Source organism: Heliangelus exortis, chromosome 1, assembly GCF_036169615.1.
Source record: "Heliangelus exortis chromosome 1, bHelExo1.hap1, whole genome shotgun sequence".
Classification (NCBI taxonomy): domain Eukaryota; kingdom Metazoa; phylum Chordata; class Aves; order Apodiformes; family Trochilidae; genus Heliangelus; species Heliangelus exortis.
Genome location: NC_092422.1, coordinates 110138449 through 110166275, shown reverse-complemented (window position 1 = coordinate 110166275; position 27827 = coordinate 110138449). Strand labels below are relative to the sequence as shown.

The 27827-nt window shown below is 40.4% G+C and overlaps 1 long non-coding RNA gene across 1 annotated transcript; it reads right to left on the bottom strand.

Annotated features, from left to right (window-relative positions):
- Window positions 1-27722, bottom strand: LOC139802673 (uncharacterized). Its single transcript, XR_011728744.1, has 4 exons — window positions 27259-27722; window positions 9197-9280; window positions 4134-4912; window positions 1-1030 (listed from the first exon to the last, which is right to left on the bottom strand). It is a non-coding gene; the product is annotated as an uncharacterized lncRNA (long non-coding RNA).
- Window positions 27723-27827: the final 105 nt, after the last annotated feature.

The following is a 27827-nucleotide window of genomic DNA, read 5'->3' as shown; positions in this document are numbered from 1 at the left end:
TTGACACTTCAATCAGTCTTTATTATGTTGAAGTCGCAGTAGGATATCCCTTACTTAGATTATAGTGACACTAAAGCAGAACTGATTTTAGTGTAAGAAGGAATGGTAATCATATGCAAATATATAAATCTCAGTGCAAACAAAGGGAAGCATACAAACAAATTTGCTTGTGGCAGACTTTGTTTAAATTTTAAATGCAATAAAATAGAGGAGGTGAAAGGCAACAAAGAAAAAAGTAAAATTAACTCATTAAGTCACCTTCTGGCAGAAATCTTCAAAATCCTGCTGTTCAGAAGCATCAAGAACTGAGATCAGGTACCTGAAAAGTGTGACTGCTGCACCAGAGCTTCTGTTGAGAAAAGCTTTCTCAAAACATTTAGAAAACATATTTAATCCTAAATGTTCCTGATCCAAATGTTACACAATTGAGTGCAGATCTATGATGTGAAAGCAGTATGCTGGCTTCCATCCACAAATGAACTTAATGTTCAAACAAATCACAATGTTGTCTAAAATGCATGTTAGAAAAGAAAGTAGCAGATGATGTTAAAACATTTCTCAAACGTATACGATCAGATCATTTCAGAGGAAGCCTGAAAGCATTTGCATCTCAAAAAAAAAAGTATATACACAAAATTAGCAGCATAGTAGAAAAATAAACAATGAAAGTAGAAAGGAAAATGTGAATTTAGTAGCAGTCCAAAAATGGCAACATTCAAACTGTAGAAACAGGTGGAGATGGATCAACATGGAGCTCAGTGGATTACTCTCGGATTACTCTTAAATCAATGTTCAAATCCCAGTTTTAACTGCAGCTGAATTAATCCTGATGACCTGAAATTTGTCTGCAGTGGAAAGTAATATGCATTCTAAAGACCTCAAGAGTCAGAAGAGGTTCTCCATGTTCCTAGGTGACTTACAAGAGGCAGGATCTGCATCCATGTGCAGGCGCAGATCCTCCATCTGTCCTTTGACGCACAATCTTATCTCATCAGACAAACTTGACCATTAAGACTGACTCATTGCACATCTGTGGGGAAATAATGTAGAAACTGAAAAAAAACATGTTCATATAGCCTGCTCAATAGAACAGAGCCTGTGAGGATGATAAAATTCAGATTTAAAGAGGTGATCAAAGGTGCAATATTTATCAGCAATTCGTCATATCAAAATAGCTGCTGTGCCAGTGAAGTGCTGTGCAAATACATACCCACACATATCCAAATACACATGATCTCCATCTTATAATTAACTGTGGATTAAAAGCTCTCCCTGTTAAATGCAAGTAGCAGCATTGCTGCAAGTCCTGTAGTGCATGAGCCATGAAGGACACAAGACAGCTGGTGGGGTGAGTTTTTCTTAGTGGGTCCCCCACCATACATACTCGGCTCACCACTTCTGGCCTGAGCAGAGCCTCCCTAAGCCAGAGCCAGACCATCCCTTCCTCCCTTTCCTGCTTCCCTGGGGAGCCTCTCAGCAGTGCATGGTTACTCAAGACATAGCGTACAGCTTCCTTATGCTGGGTGCTGTGCAAGTACTGAAGTAAAAAAGCAATCTCTAATGAAAGGAGGATCAGAGAGACTGAGAGAGTGGGCATAATAACGCTAACAGGATTTTTTGTCTCCCCAGCAGTCCCTTGCCTGCCTCCAAGTTGCACTTCACTAGTCACACAACCTGTATTAAGCATTCTTAGTCCAAGTTAGGCCAGAACGGGGAGTCAAGGGAAAACAAATCACAGGAGATCATCACTCAAAGCTAAAGCATTGGCTGTCATAACCCAGAGCAACATCCTAGACCTATGTGCCACAGGAACTCTATGTACCTACAAAGACATGAGTGAGAACTGGACAAGTAAAGGTGATACTCCCTCAGCACTGTCCTAGGAACTCACAGTAGATTTACCATCTGGTGGCTTGTCTCATCCATGTCCTTGGAACCACATCAAATTTTGCATCCACAGACTTGTTTGCATCCTTAGCAATGTGGTTGTTGATATGTTTTGACCCTCCACTATGACTGCTTCCTTTTGTTTGTCTTCTCCTGACATCTTTTTTTATGATCTAGCATAGGTTAGAAGCTATAATAGATAAAGCATATTTAAACAGAAAGCTTACATGTTCTGACAAGGAGTGGTAGAAGTACTGAACTCTTCTTAACAGCTATAAGAGGTCAAGAGGTACAAGACCAAGTAACCTCAGCTTAATTTGTCTTAACATTTGATGAAGTCTGTCCAGAGCCTGTAATAAACTAAAACTATCTACCTTTCATGTTATTATTAATGTGGGGTTTATATGTGACTGGCTCATTAAAAAAAAGGGTTGTGTTCTAAGGTGCTGCTTGTTCAGCATTGAGCTCATACTCATAGCAGCTTTCCTACCTCCAGGTACAATGAAAGCCTGATACATTTACAACTTCATATCTGAAACTTGAGCAATATTTATCTCTATCTCTAATATTTATCTCTCCAACTGTCAGTCACAAATAATGCAAGACACATGGATCTTTTTAATCTTTGTGCTACCTTATTTTTTAATTAATATGCTTTGTTTAATTGATTCGATCATTACAATGTTATTACTTCCTGTAAAGCTGTTTTCAAGCAATACTTTGCTTCTCTGACTGACTTGATCTTGAGCTATTTAGATTCCTAAATCATGCCAGGGTTCAGTTTTTAGGCTCCTTCTCACCAGCAAAGTTGAGCTACAGCATTCAGTCTGAGTTCCTAATGGCCTAGCCTCCTATATCAGTTCTCACTTCAAATCACTGTGTAGATAAAACCAAGGGACTCCATTTTTATTAAAAAGGAGCTGGTTCTTCATATGACAATTTGTAGCTGTCGCTTCCATCTCTCCCTTTTCGCAGAGGCAAATTTGTTGTTGCCTTTACTGAACATTTCACACCTGCTTCCCTTGCTCTGTCCTTCCCCAACCACTACATCCACCATACCTCCCTGATGGGCTTGGCACCTTATCAACTCTTGTGCAAGCAAAAATAAGCAAGCTCTGTGTCAAAAGAGACTCGTGGTTGTATGTCAATTTTATTTGGTTGTTTGGTCTATTCTTCGGGAAGAAAAGGGAGTCAGAATTACTCTAGCTAAGAATGTGGGGTTCAAAAGGTCTTTGCTTTTCAGAGGGACATAGCTATTCCTATACAAGATCATGCCTTTCCCATTGACCTAGAAGCACTCTTGGTACCACAGATTCTTTCTGATAATTCTCTTCGTTCCATATCAGAATTCTTTAAGCCTCTCATCAAGTGAGAATTAATAATCTAGCAGCATAAGTTCACAGAAGGGACAGAGGTATGTTAGCCAAACTTGGACTTTATTCGCTTTTGCAAGAAACACAGCTGGCTAAATCCTATCCTATACCTCTTTCAACCCAGCATGCATACTATGTAAAGAAAGCCAGGCAATATCTTGGGTGAAATTTTAGATCTTGCTGAAGAGGACTTAATAGAAGACAGAGCTAGATGATTCTCATAAATGAGTAAGAACCCCAAGATCAAAAAATTGAATTCACCTTTAGGTTATTTTTTGGGGGAAAAATAATCAGTCAACATTGACAAAGTATTCCTCTTAATGAGGACAAATATTTATACAAAATAAAATTAACATATCAGAAAATGCAAGACACATAATTAACAAAAGGCAAGGGAACACTGATAAATTCTTCATTAATAAAATAACTTTTTAAATGTCAATATTACTATATTTTATTCATAAATTGTGTAGAATTTAACACACTAATTAAAGACATAGGTTCCATAGCTATTTACATGGTAATTAAATCCACAACACCAGTGACCCAGCCAAATTAATGTTGGCCCCAACTTAAAAGTAGACTGTCTAAATAAATAATTCACACCATCACTAGAGTCTTTGCTTAAGCAAACAGTTCAGTGTAGAAAATTCTGGGAATTATGAATGACTTTGATGTGCATTAGAAAAACACAACAAAATAAAATCCAAAATAAAACACTCAAATGTTTTATAAGAGATAGATTTGGATTCCAAGTTATATCAACAGTGATGGCAAGAACGTGAGCACAGCAGGTGATAACAGTCCTGCCATCATTTTAAAGCAACTAAATCTGCTTTACAGATTCTTAGGTAGCAGAAGGTCTGCTCTTACCATCCCATATATGAGTCCTCCAACTCCCCAAGGTATTATCTTTGGTTTTGATTAGACCACTTGTCCATGTAAGATTTAGCTGGTTTGTGGCTTACTCTAATTCTTGTTCCTAGGAAGAAAGGGGAATATCACAAGCAGTATGTAAAAAACAAGAATGAACAAGGGAGAGTGGAATAGGCACAGTTACAAATTACCACTTTTTGGTGTGTGTTCATGTGGCTGTGTGAGGATTTTCCCTCTTTCTAGGTGGTCAAGATTTGACTGTCATCAAGGAATAGAAAAAGCCGTATAAGCGTAGCTTGATCATAGCTTTCTTGGAAATAAAACTCTGCAAGGAGATAACCAATGTCCCTGAAGTATGAACCCTTTGCTTCTAGATTTGGGTGAAAACCAGGACACTGCTTCATCCTTGGTCAAGCTGAGTACGATGTGAATAGTGCTAGCTTTATTCTTGCCTTGGCTCACACATCCAAAGGGAGAGCTGCTGTATGCTGATGCCTGTATCTACCCATGCTTAATACAAAAACCCAGGCAGAACCACCAGCAGATGAAAGAGGCAGCAACATAAATCCTGGGGGAGACTTACCAAGAGAAGTGCATAAATAGAAGTGCTCTTCCAGCCAAGCACAGATCCCAGAGCTGGATCAGCTCTGTGAGTTCAAGGTGAAAGGAGGGGCCTGGAGCAATTCTTGTGTTATACTCTTTCCATTGCCACAACTCAGCTTCCTCTTTCCTGGTGCCTGATGCACTGGGATGCACTGGGTCTCTCAGGAAACCTGCTGCAGGAGAAGGATGAAAAGGAGCAGCATAAACATGAATTAAAGATTCAGTTTTAATTTCCATTGTGGTCCACTTTTACAGAAGTGACTAATTTTTGTAACTACTAGAGGTGAACATTCAGGCAGTGTAAAAGCTGCAAACCATGCCAAGAACATCTCAAAAGAATGTCTGCAATGGAAACTTAATCATCATGCAGATTATCTGCACAGAAATGGGTTTTACTACCATATCTATTCACAACCTGATTTATACATTATGAAGACTAGAAAACTTCAGTCAAGCATCTGTAATCTTTACAAGTTGAAGAAGTTGCAGAGGACTGTGAAGTTAAGTCCAGTTTGCTTTGAGCACAAGGGTATTTTTTTCAAGCCATGTCCCACATGAGGCACAGAATGGTGTTCCACACAGAGCAGACCACCAACATCTTACTGATCAAGGCTACTTGGAAATAGCTTTTTAAATTTTTTGCAGTTACTTAAAGGAATAAATAATGCAAAGTACTTCTGAAGTAATGGTTCACCTAAAACACTGGACAAAATCCTATTTCCTTCAATTCCAGAAAGATACTGATAGGTTGGAAGACATTCAGAGAAAAGCAACAGATGTGTTTAAGGAAATAGAGGGACTGATTTATGGAAGGAAATTACCAGAAATAAATATGAACATTATGTTGTAGCTTTGACCAACTCAGAATAAAATGAGAGCCTGATGTGACAACAGTGTATGGGGTTTTTGAAAGGTGGAAGTTCCATTTATGGAAAGGAATTTGTATGCAGGTCATCCAAGGGCTAGTGTAGTGGGATGTAAAAATGTAAGTAAAAGAATCAGGAAAAAAGAAATCCAAATTATTAGTTAGCATAGTTGCATCCCACGAGATGGGGCTGAATTATTTTCAACAACCTTTGGAAATGCACGGGGGGCTGTACCATAAGGGGAAAGTCCTGCATAATCAGGAAGAGAGAGTTAATAGTTTCCTCTCAGTAATTTTAGAGACTCAGCACCCCAGCTTCTTCCTGTCTCCTGTCACAACTATACTTCATGTCTTTTACTTTTTCAAATCCTTGATGTTAAGAAATCCATCTTTTAGAGTCATCTGCAACAACCAAAAAAGCCTTTCTTTTATTATTGTCACATACTATTTAGCTAAGTTATTATGATTTTATTATTCAGCAAATGGCTTCACAGCCTCTACACTTAAGTGGACTATATGTGTGCCACTTACCTGCTATATTATTAGTTATACCACATGGGGGTTCCCCATGGAGTCAGATCCCTCTGCAATTTTGGCTAGCTAGCTCAGCCTCAAAGCCTGCATCAATGAAATGCTGACTGTGCTTGGTTTAGGTGCACTGCATCCTGCAGGACTGACACTTCTTGCTATACTTCAGTACAAAGAGAAGTATATCTCTAAATCAAACCTGGAACTGAATTTATTCAATACTAAACTCTTCTGATACACCTCTGCTGATTTTGCCTCAGTCTTTCTTGGGTTTCAGTATTTTATATGCATGAATGAAAGACCTCATTTTCTGGACAGAATTTCCAGACTAAGAAAGTGATCTTGATCTTGGCTTCTTCTTTGCTCTCAAGTCGTTGCTGCATGCAATTTTCCTTGGAATATACTTTTCCAATAACTGATTTAAGCAAACATCATTTCAGCCAAGGTCATAATTTTAGACTGAGCAAGATAACAGATCTGTTTATGTGCAATTCCAACAAAAGCTCACACAAAGATAGCAGTTTCTGGCAAGCATTACCAAAGCCAGCTGCAACCTGATCTTGCAAGCTCACCTAGATCTGATGCCTTTGTCTGAAGTTCTTGGTACATGAGGGAATCTTTCACTTCACAACCCCAGTTAAAATGAGGATCCAATTACTGAATGGACATTTCGAGCACTCTACTAGGAGCAGTAACAATTCCAAACTCAATTCTTTACAAAAGCAGTTTAGCGAAGAAATTAATATAATTACCTCTATATCCCCTCAAGAAATACATTCCGTGTCCTGAAGGAAAGATCATAGAATCAAGGAATTATTTATGTTGGAAGTAACCTTAAAGATCATCTAGTTCCAACTCCCCTGCATAGGCAGGGCCATTCACCAGTAGATCAGATTGTCCAAATCCAACCTGGCCAGGAACGTTGCCAAGGAGGGTGCATCCACAACTTCTCTGGGCAACTTTATCTTTTTCATCACACATGCTGTCTAACATGTCCTTAAAGATCTCCAACAGAAGTCTACACCAATCCATCACTTCAGTATGCTCAGTTTTAACAAGTTTACTTATTACAGCTAGCCTGAATTTTTCTGGTCATAATGTAAACCTTGCTTTCTGCTAGTCAGAATTTATTCAATCTTCTGCCAGAGATTGTTTTTTCTGTATTTCTTCATTAACTCCTCTGAATTCTTTTCTACTGATCCTTACATTTCTTGAGGTATTCTGCCCAAAACTGGACAGATGTTCAAATATTTAGCTGAAGCTTTACAGAGTTCTGAATAGAGATGGTCTAATTTCACTTATTTGTACTTATACTTTCTGATGCAACATTTACCTTTTCCATATACTGGCTATTATTGAACTTCTTTCTGATCATGAGTTTATTCATGGTGATGATTCCTGCCCGTGTACCTTCCACTTGCCCCTGCTGTACTACAGTCTATTTTTATTAACACGATTCCAGCACCCAGCCAGACTATTCTAGATTTATCCTGTCTTTTGATACACTTGCAGGTCCACTTAGTTTGGTTATCATCTCCAAATTTTAATAAGCATCTTCCTTTTTTCCACAATTGAAGTCATTAATAAAAATATTAAGTATCACTGTATCATGAAAAAAACACTTAACAAACTCCAGAATGATCATGTAACTTGTCCACAAACAACTCATGTCTGGCAGTATTCATGGCCAAGTTGGATGGGGCTCTGAGCACCCTGCTCTAGTGGGAGGTGTCCCTGCCCACGCACAGAGGCTGGAACTGGATGACCTTTAAGATCCTTTCCAACCCAAATCATTAGTTTTCCAGCCAGCTTTATAGCTCCCCTGTAACTGTTTCATCCATTCTGTACTCCTCTAGTTTGCTTATGTGGTCTGTCAGTGTTACCCTGCCAAAAAGCTTTGTTAAAATTAAGGGATATGAAGTGTATATCTTTCCCTAACCACAAAGGTAAACTATGCTATTATCTTCCCAAAGTGACTGAGTTTTTTGATATGATTTCTCTCTAAAAAACACTGACTGGCCATTGGATAATCTTCTAGTTTTCTTCCATGTATTTACAGTTAGGTTCTTGGCTTCTTTCTTCCTGTAATTTGCCTTCCTCCCCTTTTTACGATAGGTGCTTTTTTTGCCCTTATTATGTCATTTATATATGTTGTTTTCTGTGAATCATTCCTTCCTATAACCTCTTCTGAGAGTTGCTTTTATGTGCTTTTTGTCAGATGTTGTAATTTATTGCATCTGGACAAACAGAGACATTGTATGACTTGGAGCATGTTCTGCACTGAATCAGTTTCTGCATTATTTTGAATAAGTAACCTTAATGGAGAAAGCATCACAAAGCTGATTTGCTAGGATCATTCTGATTTTCCTGTTATTTTTATACACTGGATGAAACAGAAGCATTTAAAAAGAATGATCTTTTAATCCAGATCTGATCCTGATACTTCCAGATTATGTTCAAGCATAGCTAAGACTCTTCTAGTATTCTGGTAGATGGTGGGTCTTTCATTATCTGAAACAAGGGCAGAAAGGACTTTCTGGGAAAAGTCACAAAATCGCAGAATTGTCAGAGTTGGAAGGGACCTCTAGAGATCATCTAGTTCAACTCTCCCACTAGCTCTAGGATCACCTAGAGCACATCACAGGACTGCATCCAGGCAGGTTTTCTATATCTCCAGACAAGTGGACTCCAAAACCTCCCTGGGCAGCCTGTTCCAGTGCTTGTTGCTCTTGTAGTAAAAAAGTTTTTTCTTATGTTTAAATGGAACTTCCTGTGTTCCAGCTTAGGCCTGTTGCCCCTTGTTCTATCACTGGGAACTACTGAGAAGAGTTTGGCTCCATCTTCCTTGCACCCACCCTTTAGATATTTGTAGACATTGATAAGGTCTCCCCTCAGCCTGCTCTTCTCCAGGCTAAAGAGTCCCAGCTCTGTCAGCCTTTCCTCATAAAAGAGATGCTCCAGTCCCCAGTCATCTTTGTTGCCCTCCTCTGGACTCCAGTAGTTCCCTGTCTCTCTTGAACTGGGCAGCCCAGAACTAGATGCAGTATTCCAGCTGTGGTCTCACCAGGGCAGAGTAGATGGGTGGAATGACCTCCCTTGCCTCCTGGCCACACTCCTCTTTATGCAACCCAGTATTCCATTGGCCTTCCTGGCAGCAAGGGCACACTGCTAGATCATGGACAATGTACTGTCTCTCACGACCCTCAGATCCTTCCCCTCCAAACTCCTTTCCAGCAGGCCCACCCCTAACCTATTTTGGTGCTTGGGGTTCCTCCTCCCCATGTGCAGAACCCCACACTTGCTTTTATTGAACCTCATCAGGTTCTTCTCTGCCCAGCTCTCCAGCCTGTCCAGGTCTGTGATGGCAGCACAGCCCTCTGGAGTGTGTCAGCCAACCCTCTCAACTCTGTATCATCAGTGAACTTGCTGAGGATACACTCTGTCCCCTCATCCAGGTCCTTGATGAACATGTTGACCAAGACTGGACTGAGTTTTGACCTCTGGGGGACACTGCTGGTCACAAGCCTCCAACTCGACCCTGCCCCATTGATCAGCACCCTCTGAGTTCTGTCACACAGCAGCTCTCTATCCCCCTCACTGTCCACTCATCTAGCCCACACTTCTTTAGTTGCCAAGTGAGGATGTTATGTGAGACAGTATCAAAACCTAGCTGAAGTCAAGGTAGGTAACATCCACTGCTCTCCCCGTATCAAGTCAGCCAGTAACGACATCAGAGAAGGCAATCAGGTTGGTCAAGCATGATTTCCCTTTGTTTAATCCATGCTGACTTCTCACAGTAACATTCTTTGCTTTCACGTGTTTTGTGATGATGCCCAGGATGATTTTTTCCAACACCTTATGGAGAAGAGAGGTGAGAGCTAATGGGCCTGTAGTTTCCTGGGTCCTCCTTGGCCTTTTTGAAGACTGCAGTGGTATTAGCCCTCCTCCAGTCCTCAAGCACCTCTCCTGGTCTCCTTGACCTCTCAAGAATGATGGAGAGTGGCCTAGCAATAACATCTGCCAGCCCCCTCAGAACTCATGGAGGCACCCCTTAAGAGCCCATGGAATTATGGACATCCAGTTTGGCTAAGTGGACTCTAACTTGGTCCTCCTCTACTGAAGGAAAGTCTTCCTCTTTCCAGACCTTTTCTCTTTTCTTCAGGGTCTGGGATTCAAGAGGGTTAGCTTTTGCAGTGAAAACTGAAGAAAAGAAGTCATTCAATAACTCTGTCTTCCCTGTGTCTACAGCCATAAGGCCACCCATGTCATTCATCAGCAGGCCCTCATTTCCCCTATTCTTCCCTTTTTTATTGATGTACTGGAAGAAATCCTTCTTGTTGTCCTTCATACTCCTCACCAGATTTATTTCCAGGTGGGCCTCTTTGCATTCCTGTATTCTCTATGTTCCTATATTCCTCCCAAGTGGCCAGTCCTGTTTTCCAGATTATGTAAATTACCATCTTTCCTTTATTTTTTTCCAGATGGTCCTTACTCATCCCTACAGGTATACTACTTCCTCTGCTAGATTTCTTCCTCATAGGGATTCACTGGTCTTGAGCTTGGATCATCCCTACCTTTCAGAGACCTGACCCATGGAATTCCACTGAGTAGACCTTTGAAGAAGCTAAAGCTCGCGTTTCTGAAGCTCAGGGTTGTAATCTTCCTAATTCTTCCACACAAAATAGTAGACTCCACCATTTTATGGTCACTACAGCCAAGGTTGCCCCCAACCCCCTCACCATCCCCAACAAGACCCTCTTTATTTGTTAATACCAGATCCAGCAATGGGCTGTAGGCTCCTCAATCACTTGCATCAGAAGGTTGTCATCAGTGCTCTGCAGGAACTTCCTGGACTATGCATGCCTGGCTGTGTTACCTTTCCAGCAAATATCTGGGTGATTGAGTACAGAAGCTAAGATAGAGAAAGCTTTCTGCAATGTTTTTCTTGAAATATTTCCTTAATTTCTAAGGAGAAAAAAAAAATAATCTAGTAAATTGTAATAAAGCACTGCTCTGTTGACAATGGAAGCTGTCATTTCACCCCCAATGTTACTTTTATAGCTTAAAAACTTGTTCTTGGACACTTTCCAAATATTTATAGCCTCATATAATGTCTCTTTATAAGTGCTCTCAAGCAAATAGCCAGTCTTGCAAACTCTTGCACATGAGCTGAACTCTGCTACGTGAGGTAGTTAAGCAAGTGAGTGTTAGCAACAGTGGAGCCCCACCAGAAGAGGACTGTGACTTAAATCACACAGACAGACCAAAGCACCTGCTGGGACTTTCACAGACATATGTGGATATCTGTGCAGGACTGGGATCTTTACGAGCCAAGAAGAAAGAGAATGCAAGGCACTGTGGAAGAAACCTAGTGTAAAGCTGGGAGGTGGACAAAGTGACTTGGCAAGTTAGTTGATGCAGTCCCTAGTTAAATTGCTGTTACTTTTCTTTTTTTCCTCGTCTAAAGTAAGTTTGTCCTCCCTTGGCTTCATGAGAGACTCAGAAAGCAGGTAACTCCATTTCTCATAGGATACTGAGGATTTCTAAAGTGATGTTTAGGACAGTCAGCTCTGTGAAACTGAGACAAAGTAAATGAAATGCGTTTTTCTTTATTACATAATTGTGATATTTTAAAATGGAAATGTGTTCAGCAGTCTTTGTAGCCCAAAAATTGGAGAACAAAGAGTGATAATTTGCTTCCTGTTGGTCTGGGGAAGTTTCAAGAAAGGGTGGTGTTGTGGTCTGAACCCAGGAGGTTACTAAATATCACGCAGCCACTTGCTTGCTCTCCCCTTACCCCCCATGGAATGGGGGAAAGAATCAGAAAGGAAAAGTAGAGAGACTTGTAGGTTGAGATTTTAAAAAATTAATAATTTAAATAAAACAACAATAACAGTAAAACCAGCAATAATAATAATAGCATATATAAACTAATGATGCACATTGCAACTGCTCACCACCTGCTGAGTAGTGAATGCCCAGCTCATCCCCGGGTGGGGATCCTGGATGAATCCCAAAACCACAATCCCAGAAAAAAAGAGATAAATTCCAAGACAACCCTCATCTATACACCACAGTGTTGCATGATATAGAATATTCAATTGGCCAATGTGATCCTATTGTTCTGGCTGTTCTTGTTCCCAGCTTCTTGAGCATCTGCTCACTAGCAAAGCATGGGAAGTTAGAAAGTTCTTGGTTTCTTCACAAGAGGTAAAAGCATCAGTATAATACCAGAATTCTTCTCGTATCAAACCCATGCTAAGCCCAAAACATAGCACTATTCTAGCTACTAAGAAGAAATTAAACTCTATTCCAGCCAAAACCAGGACAGGTAGCTAGCCACCCGAGACCTAAGCTCCACAGCCTTGAGGAAAGTGGAATTGCATTCTTGGGCTCTTCCTCTTTTGGTGCTATATTCAGCACTGAAGGATCAGGTCCTCATGGCTGAATGTGACCCTGCAGTTTAAGGGAATCTGACCTTTCCTGGCTCACACAGTGTGCAGTTCAACACCCCGTTGACCCTGCCATGGCTGCTGGTTGTGCTCATGTCCATTGTTTCTGTGCCATTGACTCCTTTTTCCATACAGCAGATGTTCTCTCCTAGAAGCCTCTGCAGCTCAGCCTGAGCATTGCATGAAGAGTGGGCACCTTGTCCCGTTTGGGTGTCTAAGAAACCAGGCATAATTCACTGGTTTTACTTAAGTCTTTCCAGCTCAGTGGTGAGTGAGCCTTCGGCACACCTGCTTTGGACCTCTCTTTCCTCCTCCTTTATGCACCCACACCTTGCCCTATATTTCTACTGTAGCTACATGTGACCTACCCACCTCCTTCTCTGCTAAAACCATGCTCAACCCCCTGCCTCTTTCCCTGCACCTTCCTGCTCTATCCTTCTCTCCCTATCCCCTTGCAGTCTCCCACCTAGCTCCCCTTGCTTCCTCTTCACAGGCTGCCTTCCCTGGGTCTGTGTGCATGCAACAGACTCCAGTTGAAGTCTGAGAAGGAGAGCTGGCACCCTGCTAACCAGCCTGGGAGGAACAGCCTCCCAGTCAGCCTGAAATGCATCTTCTCTTGACTACCTGTCAGCCTGCAAGACGTGCTGCCACTCAGCTGCTATCCCACCATCTCCAGACCAGATGTTGTGCAGACCTTGTTCAATTTGGTCTGAGCTGCGGTGCAAGCTTTATTTTTGTATACATCTTTCAAGGCTTCCTCATCTTGCTCTGTGATTTTTATACTTCAGTTTCTCTTTTAACCCCTGATCAACTGGTGACTCTTGTGAGTGCTCACTGAGGGCTGGTGCAAATGCTCTTACCACACCATTTCCCATCTGTCAGAAAATATGAATAATGCTGCACTCTTTCCTGCTAGTTTATTACCAGTGTATAAAGAATGGTACTGCCATTATGTTCAAACAAATGTGTCAGCAAAATCAGTGCCTGAAAATTTTCCAAAGCACCTTGTTACATAGAAGATTAGGCCTCCCTTATATACCCAGGAACCTCAGGGAATTCTGGGGTGAAAAGAGACGTAGCTTCTTAAAGCCAAAAACCTTCAAGATGACTAAATAACTTAAGGGCAGACTGACTAATGTCTTTTAGATATTCAAAGCCCATATCTCGCATCATCTACAGAAGTTCCATTAGAATTTTTTAATCTCACTAGACATTCATTTTTGGGTATGAACCTTTTTTTAAAAAAAATACTTCAGGTGTAAATGATCTCAGGATACTTTTGAAAATGTACATACATTTTTTACCCAGTGTTTGAGGCATGACTATTTGTTTTCCACAGATGTTTAATATTTCTTTTACTGGTAGAAGACTGACAAGCAAAACAATAGCAGGTTCTAAGCTAATTAATAAATGTTAACCAATCAAGGTTAAATAACCTCTTCTGGTGTCACTTAACATACCCCAGGAGTACTGGTGTACCCTCCTTACATTTGCAACACAAGATTAAGAAGAATAATAGTATGGCTCTTCCAATTCCATCCACCCTGTGCAGAGGATTGAGTCAGATAAAAAGTCTCAGTGCCATTAACTCATTTTTAATTCCTGGCCTGACTCCCCATCAGACAAACTCCCTGAACAATCCACAGTTCACAGGTAACTATGAGTGTGGGAGGGCATACTGTGAAATACTATAAAGGGACCCACATTTACCAACACTTACTGCAGAAAAGCAGGGCCATTTTCAATCTTTCTGCCAACAACCCCATACCAGTTTGCCCTTCATTCCTGAACAGCTGGTTCACTCCTCTGAGATTTTGGAAATGCTTCTCCCTCCAATGTCAAGAGGCATTACAAGTGTTTGGTCTTTATGATTTTTGAGCCATTTATTTATGTGCCTATGTTCAAATTTGTATGTCTCACCCAGATATGAAGATCTTAGAATATTACTTTCCTCAGCCATGCCCTCTCCCCACCAAATGTTACGTCTATAGACTGCCATTTAATGGTGCATTCATCCAGAAGAACAGATGAGATGTATGAAGCAGTTAAAGGAAGAGATACTTTCATTTCTAATAGTAGTCAGGATATTGGGAACGGATGACACATCCATCAGCTAAATCAAACTGCTGGATTTTCCTGATGCAGTACAGACTTCTATCATAGCCTCATTGACAGTGTTCCGTAATCTCTCAATGAAGTACGCTGTATACAGTAATTGATGTGTGACCTTTCTTGAGGGAGAAAATTAAGTCCCTGAACAAAAGCTGGCTGTGCTGGGCTGCACACCAAGGTTTGTGGTGTAGTCCCACCGCCTCTACTTTCCCTGGTGCATGCAAAAGAGAGAACGTCTGTGACTGCACAGCAGGAAGGTCTTGCAGCTAAGGTGTCCTTTTCATGAAGGTGAGAAGTATCTGAGCTTAAAAAGTTAACTTTCTCCCTTATATAAGCAGCCCTTCGTGGACTTGTATCCTGCTGCAGCACTCAGTTTGCTCTGGGTTATTTTCCCACCACACAGGGAATCACTGCCCTCCTCCTTCCATCACGTCAGCAGGACCAAGGTGATGGAGGCAGCCACATTTCCCAATATCACTGTGCGTGGTGGAGTGCACAAGGGTGTCAGACAGACCTTTGTGAGCATTTTGTGTCTGGTCAGTTTATTCTTATTCCCCTTGCATCTGTGCTAAGTGTGTAAAGCATGCATCGCCTACTTCTGAATTGGCAGGGCCCACATTACCCTTGACATGCTGCAAAAATTGGCTTGAATTCCTTCACTGGGATTTTCTCCTTGTTATTTTTATCGAGGGTGGCTCTTGCCTGGTTTTCACTCCAAAAGAGCATTGTAAACTTCAGACATCATAGCTGAGATGAGGACTGTAACAGAAACATGCTTTTCAACCAAATGTTCGTTAAGATTGGAAGTCAGCGCAAAAAGCACTGCAGAAGTGTTGTTTGGCTGTCTGACAGGAAAACTGATCATTTCTTACTGTTGCAGCAAAATTACCATATAAGGTTTCTTTAGAGTTGTCTACTACATGTAATTTCTATTTAAATAAAAAGGACATAGGGAGAGGAATGCCAGAGGGTGGGAAGACATGAAGACCACACCAAGGTTGTCTGTAATAATGTGTTTTATGATGTTTATTTTTTGCTTTTAAAAGAGGAATCAAATACATTTCTTTTTTTTATTTTTTTTTTCTCTTTTTTCTTTTTCTTTTTTCTCTTTTATTCTTTTTTTTTTTTTTTTTTTTTTTTTTTTCAGACAAAGGCACGAAAATACTTCCTTCTAAAGAACCTAAGGCCAGGATCAACTTCTGCTCACAGAAATAGACACACCATTTTTCTTGTCTTCAATGGAAGCTGCTCATGCATCTGAAGGTAGCCCCTAGGTCTTACGAGTTTGATAACTTCCCAGACAAGGAGTGAATGTTTCTCTCCCCTCAGTTTTTATTGTTCACTGACTATCCTCCAGGTGCATTCTTTGTCAATCTTAAAGCCTTGAGAGAAAGCACCCCTTTCCTCAAGCCCTTGTTCATGTGTGTAAAAGTGAGATATGTTTCTTCTATGTAGAATATTTTAATAAATATATAAGTAATTTTCCACCTGCAGCTGCATTTGTACACTTTGCCTAGCCTACCTGAGACATCCAGAATTCAAAAACGCACAGATGTGAGCTTCCTGAGTGGGTCTGTGCATGGGGCAAAAATATGCTGCACAGCTGAGTCCATCCTCATCTGTCTCACTCCTCTAAGTGACATTTTTGCCCCCTTGGCCTTGTAGGTCTGTGTTACCTGATCTCTGAATAGTCACTAGGGACAGTCAGACCCTTTGGTCTAACCATAAAACCTCAAAATTACCCAACATTAGCCCAACACTGGAGTTTTGTCTCTAGCCACAGATAAGAGTACACCTTTTTTGACACTGATACATCTACCCTGCAGCTGACCCCTGGTAGATTCACATGTGGGATCTTCCTTTGTCTAACTGTCCTGTCAGGTTGTAATGTGGGAACTGCTCTTTAAACTCTCAGCTTGATAAGTTACTATCTATATACTATAGCCTCCTTGAGTATGGGGGAGGAAAATAGTGATTTTCACAAGTAAGAGATAAAGGGCTGTGAATCATTAATTAAATCACTCTTAAATCATAAAAAGCAGTAAGATTTAAGATGCACCTTAGCTTTTCTCTATTGTCTTTCTTAAAAAGTTTCCTCCTCAATCCACTGCACATGTCAGACCCTGTTCTAAGGAATAGTCTGGAATTCTTTCTGTGCACACACAAGGTTAGTAATTTGGATGTGCTGGAGGTGGCTAACAATATGGATGCTGCTTTGCTGAGTCTCTCAACACAAGATGTTAATTGTCTCATTAATATTGTATATCCTCATGGTTAGTATGAGTCTGCAAGTCTGTACTGCTGTGGAACTGAAGTAGTAGACTATTTTTTGACTCTCACTGTAATAATGTGTGTTTCAGTATGCTTTAGCACCTCCAAAAGTTTACCATCATTTCCTATCTGGGGGATTTTTTCTGCTCTACTTGCTATCTGTATGACAGTAAAATAAATAGCTGGAAGTAAACAAAAGAAATTTTAGACTCAAAAGATGGAATGTGTTTCTTTTTCCTTTAAGGGAACATTTCAACTTTGTCTTAAGAGATGTGAATTTTTTGCCAGTTTCATGTTCATATGCGTAAGGTATAAAGTCTGAGTAATACATAAAAATGTAAGTCTTCATGTAGCTAGAAACTGCAAGCAGAGAAGCATATATGAGAATATGAGCCCATATCATTATACATAAGGAGCCCAGAAGAGTGTTGCCATGTTTTCTAAAATCTGGCATTAAGTTGCTTCTAGTGAAAGATTCTGCAAACTGAAGTTCTCTGTTTTTCCAAAGGAATGGACACAACACACTCAGGAACAAAATAAACCTCCTCCCACATATTTTTCTTTCAGGCTGTCTTCATTAGCTCTAAAAAACTAAATACACATGGACCTGAGAGTATTCAAGGCCTTCTCCTACCATTTCTGACAGTAGTTTCAATTATGACTCTGGATTCAAAGAGCTGGAGAAAACATTTCTTGTATATTGACTACCATTAACTTGTATATTATTGTATATTGTATCTTGTATATTATCAGCTACCATTAACTCCTACCAAGGGCCCATCTACTGCAAAATCCAGAATGAGAACCTGGTCATGCCTAAATGTGTTCAACAAACATCATGCATCAAATCAAATCAAATCAGACATTTTTTTCTTTTTTTTCTTTTTTCCTTTTTTTCAGTTAAAATGTTATCTAGGTTGATTACAGATCTGCCTCAGACATAAAGGTCTATAGAGAAAGCACTGGAAAGACTCTACTCCAAATATTTTCATATTTGTTTCAAAGCAATTGGCATTCAAAACAATGTCCAATAGCAGCCAGAACCAGAGTCTTCACTGAAAGCTCCAATACTTACAAAAATAGATAGTAACACAAGTTATTGTCTCTGAGGGAAGTCTCTTTCTGAGGCAGGCAAGCAGGAATCTGCATAGGGTCTAAAACAGGAACCAGGATTTTCTTTAGGAAGTCATCCCATGATTAATGTGACAGTGAATATTTTTATTATTCTTAGATATGACTAATTCTTTTTGGTATCCTGCTTGGACTGAGGTCAGTAAGTATACAAATTTTGTCTTTTATCAGTCTGACAGTTATTAACTTTTTATTTGCCTGGGTATCTCCTTGTTCTTGTATTACAAGACAGAGAAAATTAAAAAAAAAAAAAAAAAAAAAAAAAAAAGAGCTCATGACTTTTGCAGAGTCATTCAATGTTTTCTAGGCTGCTACCTGCATGGGTGAAAGGACTAACATTTGCCAATTTAAAAATATCTATTTTTCATTGCTTTTAAAGCAAACATCAGCCACATATTACCTGGAGCTGTGATCCCTGTGAATTATAGGGATGAACTGGAAGTAACCAAATTAGTTTCTTGCTTAACATTAGTTTATGTGTATGCTGCCTAGAAGAGCATTATCAGTTTGGTTTATCCAAACAAGGTATGTTTTGCTTGCCCTTCATTTCTAGAGATGTAGGAAAGAGTTGTCCCTTTGATTGATCAATGTCCAGCCATGCATGATGCCCTGTTCTTCAGGTGCTTTTGTGAAAGGCACACCCTCAGCTGTTCCAATTGCCCAATCTTCTGAAATATGACACTCTTAGGAAAAAATATAAAATTACTTGAAAAATATTAGGAGATATTAGATGAAAGAGATGATTTAAAAGATTGTTCAAAGATGATAAATCCCTTCATACTGGCACAGATTGATCCTTGTAGAAGCTATTTTCCTTCCAAGTTTGTGTTTTAAATTTCTGTCAGCTTTCTTGAGAACCATTTGCTCATCTGTCTCTCACTAAAAGAAAATCATATACTTGATGCCCACCAGTGCCAATGACTTTTCATAGTCTCCTGAGAGGGGCTAAGTGAACACTAATTTCTACAAGAAAAATAGGGGGGAAGATGAAGTACCAGACTGCATGCTGCTGTACCCATCCTCATGGATGCCATGAAATATTCACAAGACAGCTCGAGCTATTTTTCAAATATAAATATCTGTCTGTGGATCATTACTAGAGGCAGATGTGGCACAAATCAAAACTCATACAGATCTCATACAACTCATGCAGAAAAAAAAGTTTCTATGTAGGCAATTAACAGAACTGCTCACTTGGGTGATTTACATAATACATCAGGAGAATTATCACTGCACAGGAAGTACCCTTCTAACTATTTTCAAATGATTTAAAGAAACCCATTTTCTGCCACTAAGGAAAAAGTTATGTGCTTAGGCACCAATGACATTGATTTATGCATGGTTGGATATAAAAGAGAAAAATAGCATTGATCTTTCAAAAAGGAAGAGGTATCTTAAACTTCATGTTTATTGGACATTTTTGTAGATTAAAGTAGATAGGACCCTTACATTTAATCTCAAGCAACATCTTCAAATCATATCAATGGATGATACCTACTTCCTCAAGCTTCAGGAACCCAGAAGCATGGCACATAGCTTGCTCTTGTCAATGAAAAGATGTGGGTACCTCAAGAGGAAAATTATTGCATGTATTTGATAATCCTGTTATGGGGTGAAGGAGGCAGCTGCCTTTTCTTGAACTCAGGGATGCTAAAAATATTACATTGGATGCCTAAGTGGCTGCACTTCTGGTTCATAATGGAGAAACTCGGAGAGGCTGTGCATCAGCCAAAACATAGGTAGAAGCTGAGGGTTGGGACATCTCAGTTTTATTGGACAGGTGGAAGGTGAGAACATTGAAGAAGTACAAAGAAGGGGTGGGACTAGGGCCCAGTGCAGTGGGAAATAGGCACGACTAAGAGGTTTTTGTTTAGGAAGCTAAGAGACCTTGTCTTATGAAGAAGCTCTTAATGATGTTCTGGTGAAAATACAGTTTCCTCTGAGGAAATCTCAGCAGTGTTTATGGTTGTATAATTTGTGTTATGGGAAAACAGGTGTGTCCCATAGCTATCAAGAGCTGCACTCGGTGTTGAGCTGAGAGCACCCAATGTAGGCAGCCCACCATCAGATCCCCTAGATCCCCTTTTCTCCACGCTTCAACAAAAGAATAGGATGAGCAATGTGGTTCTGCAGAGGCAAGGTACCATGCAGCTAAGACTGCAGAGATTGTGGTCTCCAGTTGAATGAAGACAGCCTCAAGAATGATGCTGTATATAGTTAGGGACAAACTGGTGTCCTGCTCAGTTAGATAAGAACCATTCTACCTTGCTTTCATAAATACAACCCCTTGAGAATATATAGGTACTGAGTCATAGTGTCTTGGGTACTAGGATAAGGTGATAGTGACTGATGCCTAGTTCATAAAGCAAAAAAATCTATCAAAATAATTTTCTTTTTATTCAGATTTTGAGACATAATGCTAAAAATTCAATGCATCCTTTGTTAATTATCATCTTCACCTTCTTCTCAAAGTTTGCACCATCTAACCTCAGAGCCTTTTTCAGTTGCTTTTTAGTCCATACATGTGCAGTGCACATTTTAAAAAAAAAAATTAATCTGGACAGTGCTATAAAAACAGTTCTTGCCAGTGCAATGCAAGAAAGCATCCCTTCTTCTGAGCTGTTTTATCATAGTCAATAGATTTTTGCTGCAGTGCTGAGATAACCATTTTCTTCCCTTTGCCATAGAAATTGCTTGTAGCTGTGTCACCAAACTCTATCCAACCGAGCAGCATAAGTGGACAGCTATACAATAAGCTGGCAAAAAAAGGTGTTGGCTCATATTGAAAGACTGACTGGACTTTACATATATGTAGAAGGCGTAAGAGTTGAACTACCCTACCTTTTGCAGCTTGGTTATCCCACCCTGACTTTGTGGGCATGTCAAAGATGAGAGACATGAAAATCTCCTCACCTTCCACTCCACCTTCCACTAAAACTTTGCATCTCAGCCATGTCCTGCCTCAAGGTGTGTGGGTGTCAGGTTGGTGTGTGCCATACATCTCTTAACTTCTGCTTGCCTGTGGAGGAAGGCTTTGATACGTAGACAGTCGGAGCCAGGATGCACTTGTCTGCTTGCCTGGATGCCCAGTGAATCATTACTGTCTCAGTGCTGCCAAGCTCACCAATCCTGACTGTCAGAGTCATGTGTCCCATGGGTGCAGAGGCTGCACTTCCAAATGCCAGCTCCCATTCACTGTTGCTCTGCAGATCCACCCCTGGCATCAAGTAGAAAATTATCATTAACTCATCTCTAGCTCAATGATGAGGCCTCAGTCAGGATCAGTGGCTGATGCAGTAGGCATTCTCCAGATACATACAGAACACTTTCCTACGTGTACTCTGAGTACATGGCAGGAGTTTTCATGTGCCACAATGAACCAGATAACCAGTTAAGGCTTCCGACTCCAGAGACAGGATACATTTTTAAGCTAATCTTTAGCCTCACTTGGGTTCATGTGCTTGACAGGGCCTGATCATTTTAACTGGTGAGTCAAAAGTGAATGGTTTTGATGAGAAATTTGTTATTCCCCTACTATCTAGAATCAGCTAGAGAAGTTGATTCAACCTAACCCAAAGGTTAGATGCTGTTCAACTCAACCTGAAAGAATTAGGAACCCAACTTCCACTGAAAAACCCTGTAGAATAGTAAGATCTGCTTACTTTCCTCCCAGACTCTTCAGGGCTTTTGATTAAAGCCCTGAGTGAATTTTATGCTAACACTGAGTGCATACTGAGTAAACACTTGTACAAAAGAAGGTTAAGGAGCTCATAACTTGAAAAGCTGAAGCTCTTGTTTTGGTTTGAATCAAGAGGAATACCAGCTTCCCCAGACAGCATTGTTGGATTTGAATTCTGGCTCTGGGAAGTCTGGCTACTGGCCACAGAAACCCTCTCTAGGCCAAACTGTACATCACCTACCCACCGACAATAAGCTGATGGGGGTTTTTGCTGTTTTTCTTAAGCAGGCTGTGTCTTTGCCTGCCTACAGGAGCTCACTGTGGTGAGCACATGATAAGGAACTTAAATTGGCTATTTTTTTGTACCAGTAGTAGTAGCCTTGCTGATGGTTCCCTCAGCTGGCATGAACATCTTCAGCATCCTCGCTTGGCTTTTGCAGACTATGTTAAGCTTATGGTGCAAACCCCACAGTGTTATTTGCCAGCTCAGTTTAAAGCTACACAAAAGTCAGTACTGGTGCCAGTTAGAGCATAGCTATATCCCAAGGTTTCCAAACATATGCCACCATGTATTCTTTGTGCTTGTTCCTTGGCAGTATTTCACTGTAAAAGTGCAATGATCTCCTTCTCCCTTTTTATATAATCTTTTCTTCAGTTGTGCTGATCTCCAAAGACTCTCAATCTAAGGAGCAGCCTCATTGATTTACCAGCTAAATCACAACAGAGGAAATAAATTTAGGTTAGACAGAGAAGATATATATATATAGTTAACAGTAAAATGTGAAGACCACGTTAATGGCAAGGCAGTATCCTAGGGGTACAGCTAGAAAGGATAAAACTAAATAAATGCTCCCTGAGTACAGCCTGCTTCATTTGGTTCTTGTGTGAGTTATGAAGCTTGCCTTTTTCAGAGATCTGAAAACCTCAGATGAGCTCATGACCATCCCAAAGCACAGCAGAATTATTCAAGCTGCAGGAGGGACTTGGTTTCCCCAAAAGCTTTTCCTGCTCTTCTGATTATTTAGTAAGTGCCAACCACTTGTTTAAGCATTGATGACTTTAGGTTGGTAACCAGAGATAGGCTGTTTATCTGGGAGAAAGCAGGAGGAATTTGCCTGTATACACCATTCCTAACGTGTTTTCCACCACCTCAGTGTTCGGGTAATGCGCTATTTATAGACAGTGCTTCAGAGAAAGGAAATGGTAAAAATAAAATAAAATAAAATGACTCATGAATGAGAGCTAACCTGCAACCAGCCTGTACAAGCATGTATCAAAAGCTGTTGCTGGAGGAGCACAGATCAGCTCCTCAAGTGGAGAGGCTCCTACACACACCATTCGTGGTTAGAAAGCAATGGACGGATCACTGTTCCCATAATGGCAAAGAAAAATTTCTTCTTATGTCTCAATATAAAGACTGTTCAGTCCCACACTCACCTAGCCATTAGTCTTTTTCACCACAAAAAGCCCCCCACACATATATTTTCTTGGCTTTGAAAGAGACAATTGCACTAGATTTCATCACATCCCTTCTTTGGTTTTCTTTGAAGCTGAGCAGATAAACAGTTATCGAGGTCTACAGGGACTCTGTCTAAACTCTTTACACACATTTGTTCAAAATGAAAATGTGAGCTGGCAGCAAACCAGGTTTTTCCCATCTTCTCCTGCTTGGTTTCTGACACCCAAGAGATGCCGTGGATGTTTATACACTGCACATGGGCTTTTTCTCCCAGAATTTTGATCACCTGAGGAGCTGGGCTACTTCTAGACAGAGAGCCTAGACCTCCAGCTAATCTCAGGCTCGTTTTACTTTTTATGGCTACTATATTTATTCAAAATATGCCTTTTCTTTCCTAATTGCATGGCAACATAAGCTTGTATGTTCTAGGGGAGGGTGTGCACTTTGCCTTTACAGGCAATTTGCACAGCTTCTGTTTCTCATCATTTGCTTTACCTGTAGAGCTAGGTATAAATTCTTGCTGCAGGTCTGCACAATTAATGTGGAAGTGTTACTAAGCATGCAGAGGGAGGAAATGTTGACCAACAATAAAAATAAAAATGCAGAAGAACTTTTGATGCCCTCTGCAAATCAGTGACATTGTTCTTTTGGATGCCAAACAAGAATGTGTTACCATTTACAAGACAAGCTTAGAGAACAGCTATAAACCAAATAGAAATCTCTTCACTATCTCCTTGTCAGATAAGACCATCACGGAGACCATTGTTACCAGTGTATCTAGTAAGCCTGATGCATGCAAATAGCACTTGATATATTTCACAAGCTTCCAGATAAACCTGGTGATCATTTGAATCGCTGTTAGCCTGAAACATTCTACACAGAAGCATGGAGAGTACTCAGGAAACAAAAACTCAGGGAAATATGTGTGAAATGCAATCCTGTTACCATTTGCTACATACTGAATGCATGTGTCATCAGCTCAGGAAATGAATAAGCTATACATCAGGAATATCCCTTGGACCTAGGAGACAAGTTGTAGATGATTTTTCATTGAGCTAACCTTGTAATCTAGGCGAGGTTTCAAAATGCATAGACATTGCTCTCCTTATCCTGGCAATATCACCCTTGCTTCATGTTTATTATTGTGATTAATTGGCAAAAATGATTGACATGTTTCTGCTTCAATATCAGTTCTCCCAGGTCGAGGGTTGGGGCTTAGCAAGGGGATTTGAAATGGGCCTTACTGGATGTTTATGAATTCCTGTCCAGTGCAAAGCAGGCAATGATAAAAACTAAATAATACTATGTTTTTTCAATGCAGTCATTCATGTTTCTTCTCCTCAGACCCCCAAATTAAATATGTTCTTTCCGTTTCCATTTTCTGTGTGGCATTCAATCATGAGAATTCAGTGTTTGCTGTGATGCAGTTTATAATAAGTTGATTACTTAATCGAGGACTTACTTGTTTTTCCTCCACTCATATCTAGGAAAAAATTTGCACATTGAATTGTTACTTTCCAAAGATGTAACTGACACAAGTATGCAGAATAGAAAGCATAAAGCAGATGGGGTTGTCACCTGTGAAGAGTTTGAGAACAAGCTTTATTTCCCTCAAGGAATACTCTTGTCTGTATGCCACTATCATGAAAATGTCCATTTTCTGGCTCCAAGCTTAAGCCAAAGGAGTCTGCTGCCAAGTGATTACCTGCCTGCTTTGGCATTCACTGCTTGCTTTCTGTCTCAGAGCCAAACATTCCTGGAGATGGGACAGAAAGTTCACAGGCTGGGATTATCTAGGTGTGTCTGACAAAACCGACACTGTGGTGATTCTTCATATTGCTATTATTTCTCCTTACCAATTAGAGGCATGCTGCGATCTGGATTCTTAAAGGAAAAACTCCAGTGGCATTATGTGGGATAGCTGCAGTACAAAATGCTCAGATGGTAAAAGTCATCCTTGAACTGATGGTGAGTGAGATACCTGGTTTCATGGGGCTTGAAGTGGGCAATTTAAACCAGCCAAAGAAATCTGTACCTGCAACAATCATCAATAAACCACTGTCCTGGTACTGCTTACATTACCCACCCACTACAGGTGTACATAGGTGAGTTAGTATGTAGGTGAAGGTCTGCTGCTTAGAAACCTGCCATAAATCTTCTGAAATCTCAGAGTAGGTGAAAGCTGTCTGGTTTTCCACCACTTTGTGAATCGTCCTCTCATATTTGAAATTCTACTGAAACTGTCCTTGGCCATTTTGAGTCTGCACACATCATATGCCAAGCAGCAAGGTACTTAGGAAAGTTTGCATTTATTTTTGTGTAATGACATACAGCACTTTGCTAGCACAGAGACTCTCGACAATTAGGAAGGACTTTGAAGCCTCTAGCCCTTTTTCTTCTGAGGTCCACAACGGTAAAATCACTTATGTGGCAGGGCTCTGCTCCCTCCCCTCGGTCCCTCTTTCTCTGGCTATCACAGAGCTCTCAGACAATAATCACAGCTTCCCTACCCTGCAGTCCAGACTCCCAGCTATGCATAAAAGCTTTCACCTTTGTATTCAGAGCCTGAGCTGTTATAGAGTAATAACAGCTCCTTAGCAAAGGTAAACTGCAGGCAGGATGATCCCTGTCCCCACTCCACGGGCGAGCTGCAGCCTGAGAGCTCTGTGATATGAGAATCATAAAGGTGGAAGATTAGGCTGAAGAAATCCAGAGTTCCCTTGCTGTAGTTTTCTTCTCAGATGATTTTTTCCTGTGTTGTCATGAAAATTGGTCACGGAGCCTTCATTACTGAGCCAGAGCACTAGGGTGGCCGGGCATTTAATCTGACTCAGGATGCCACATATTTGCACTTAGTTCTTGCTTAAATCGTGCTGCATTGTTTGTGATGAATAGTACTAATGGCCCATTTTCAATTCTTCAAATCTGTTCTTCCAGAAAGGTAAATATTATTGAGGCTTAGGCAGTTAAAGTCGAGATTAAGTGTAACCCACATTGAAGGTACAGTAAAGCAGAAACAAAACGAAAAAAACAAAAGCAAACAAAAAAACCCCTTAAAAATAAAAAGTTTGGTGTTTGGTTGTTGTGTTAGGTTCAGTTTTGGTTTGGGTCTTTTTTTTTTTTTTTTTTTTTTTTTTTTTTTGTGATTTGGGAGGGCTTAAAAAGTGTACACCTTAAGATTATAGATTTTATTTCTCATTGGCAGCAAGAATAGAAATGAAATAGAAAACTCCTGTGGACTGAACAGTGCAAAATACAGCAATAAATGTTACTAGAAGGCCTCACAGTACTCGATAAATTTAAAATTTGTTACTTATGACTGAGCATTTGTGTCACTTGATATGTCACACCTGGCATGCATTTCCTTTTGCTGTGGTCTGTATATTAAGATTCAAGTTGCAAGCAGAGGGAATAGAGCTAGAGATGAATGCAAACAGCCAGGAGTCCTTATCTTTGAAATGACCCTCCCAAGAGCTTTAAGTGAAAACATATGTAGATTTTTTAAAAATGTAAATAAATCCTTTGCAGTTGCTCTCGAATTCTTACCCTTTTTGTTCAGCTCAGCTTCTAGCCAAAAAACCGTCGACATTCTTAGTCTAAACATATCCCCCTTGCCTTTAATTTTTCATAATTAAACACACTTTCCATAGTGTGCAATCCAAGTGGGGCAAGTCTAGATGACTGCCTTTCCGTGTTGCTATAAATCAAAGCCCTTGCTGCAGAAAGAGGGAAGAAATCTCTGGGCCTGCCCAAGTAAAACATGAAACAAAACAAGACCCAAAACAGATTTAGACGTCTCCACAGTTTGTCTGTGCCTTCTATGACTCCACTGGGGTGAAACAATAAAGCAGCACAGGCACGTCTGGGGCGTTCGCTGCAGCCCCACGTGTGCCTGGAGGAGGTGAGGGGCTTGAGGGTCATGAGTGGCCCCCACTGCCCTCCCTGGACATCTCCCTGCATTCTGAGACACGTGGCAGTGCTTCCAGAACTTCCCAAAGGAAAACTGAGGGGTTTGAATTTACCTGCAGTTCTTCCCGTGTGAAGTCAAGCCAGCGTCGTTGCTTTCCTCTACATTTTTACTGGCAGCCTGCAGTAATACATCAGAATTTCATAATAGTCTGTGACAGAAATATCTAAATTACCAAGGCATTTCCTGTAACTCAGGATAGATGAGCAATGATCCTCCCAAGTTGAGGTTAGGGGAGAACAGGATGAGAAATGTTCATTTGTCTGCTGTGAAGAACTGACTGCCCATTAACCATGATTTGAATCTGAATGGAGTTCTGGGTAAGGTTTAGAAAAGTTGTGCAGCAGAGACTCTTAAAAAACCTTGCCGTTTGCCATTTAGCTGCTATTTGCAGTTAGATGAATTCAGTGTTTGTAATATTAAAGAAATTTCCTGTAGTAAGCACAAGAAAGTACAAATGATACTGACAACTGTAACACAGTAATATCTGCTTATGTTAGGTAAAACTGAGAAGCTTTCAAAGCTGACTGTTTTTTTGTGCCTCTTTCCTTCTGGTCACCTAAACAGAGAAATATTAAAATAAAGATTGACACTGAGAACAAAAAGGAGGTTTGTGGCATTTCA